Source organism: Lepeophtheirus salmonis, chromosome 4 (assembly GCF_016086655.4).
Source record: "Lepeophtheirus salmonis chromosome 4, UVic_Lsal_1.4, whole genome shotgun sequence".
Classification (NCBI taxonomy): Eukaryota; Metazoa; Arthropoda; class Copepoda; order Siphonostomatoida; family Caligidae; genus Lepeophtheirus; species Lepeophtheirus salmonis.
In genome coordinates, this window is record NC_052134.2 from 17,677,655 (window position 1) to 17,679,495 (window position 1,841).

General features: G+C 27.9%; 1 long non-coding RNA gene across 1 annotated transcript; it reads left to right on the forward strand.

The window, feature by feature from the left end:
- The first annotated feature begins 846 nt into the window (after positions 1 to 846).
- Positions 847 to 1,536, forward strand: LOC139905051 (uncharacterized). The gene is made up of 3 exons (XR_011779519.1): positions 847 to 925; positions 982 to 1,121; positions 1,307 to 1,536. It is a non-coding gene; the product is annotated as an uncharacterized lncRNA (long non-coding RNA).
- Positions 1,537 to 1,841: the final 305 nt, after the last annotated feature.

Below are 1,841 nucleotides of genomic sequence, written 5' to 3' on the forward strand. Positions count from 1 at the left end.
ACTCCATTGTATCTATGATAATATATAGATCCTTGTGACTGACATCATAACTTGCATCCAAATAGTTGAAAAAGACGACATTTTGGGTGCACAATGTTAATATTTTGACTACATAATAATAAATAACCATTAAACTTCATCAAACGACTTCAAGAATAAAAAAAAACTTTACTTCTGCATTGAATACTACTCAATACCAATCATAAACACTGATATTATAATTAAATCAAAGTAATTTACACACTGAAAATCCTTACAAATGGATAAATTTGTATATTTTTTTTATCGATTAGGGACAAGAAAAGTAGAATAAAAAAGAGGAAAATATTCTATTGTTTCCATTATCATAGTTAATTTTTATCTAGAATATGGAAATAATATTGTGTAACAAGGTAACACGATATTTCTAATACATTTTTGGTTCACATATTATATAATAAAACTAAAAGTTAAAGGGATATATTTTTAATCGACAGTAAAGTTAAATTCTTTTTATTTTTGTGATTAATTGTTCTAAAATTTGTAGGTCTAGGCCTCCAAAATGGGCGATAACAACAATTTAAAAGCAGTTGATTAAATTTCAATCCAAATGTTGGGTAAATAATAATATTTATTTCTCAGGTGTCTTTGTTAAAGAAGTTCTTAAATATATCAAAGCATTTTCAAAAAGTTAAATGAAATCTTATATTTGATCACAGGAATGCTGCACGCCGATAACAGAGTGTGCAAAACACAAGGTGTGTTCAAAAACTAAGGATACTTTCGAAATTTCTCGTGCAACACATTGGTAGGCTAGATTTTTTTATTTTTTTACATATATTTATTTTTTAAAGCTATATAATATGTTTAGTTTGTTTGTAAGAGGCAAAATGGTAAGAAGTATTTTGCGTATTAGGCTATTTTTGGCTATAAGTCCTTTTATAAGGTATCTTCCATTTTTTTATATCCCCATGATTCGTCACCAGTTATAACCCTTTTCAGCAAATCAGGATCATCATTGATGTCTGTCAACAGCTCATTAGCGATGCTCATGGCACGAGCAAACCGATATTTCAATATCCTCAGCAAGTTTTCTGATAGCCATTCGACTATTTTCAAAAACAATTTTCTTCACGTCCAGAGTAAGGCTCATCATTGGCATCTCCCCGACCATCTTGGAAAATTTTGTACCCCTTATACACATTTTTTTTACTTAGAATAGTTTCACTCTATGCCACTGTCAATATTTCAAGTGTTTTTGTAGCACTTAATTGCCTCTTTAACACAAAACTCTAATGCAAATTATTTTATCCATGTTTTTCAATAGCAAAAAGTCTTAGCTTCAAATGGGGTGCAAATAGTTTTGTCTAACATCAGTTTCTTCGGGTTAAGAATTAGGTATACTCATAGGATTCCAACATGTTGAAGTATAATTTATTTAAAATGAGTATAAGTCGACTTTAAACATACTGAACATATTAATTTACTTTTTCTTTTCTTAGCTTTACAAATTACTTAGATGACGAAATAGGAGGATTCTACATGGAATTTGAAGTATGATAGGAAAAAGACGGATTTTATTTCTACTCATAATTAGTATATTTTTTTACTGTATAAAAATGTTTCATTATTTTTGTATATTTATAATTTACATTTTTCCTTAATAATTTGTTGAATTCATTCGTAATATTTAATTTTAATAACTTCAATTTCGTTTCCTTTGTCCCTAATAATTTGTTGATTCCATTTGTAATATTTAGTGTGAATTACTTTAGTTTCGTATCATTTGTCCCTCATAATTTGTTGAATCCATTTGAATATAATGTGTCGTTTGTTATTGTTAATTTATTTCACTTTCTGTA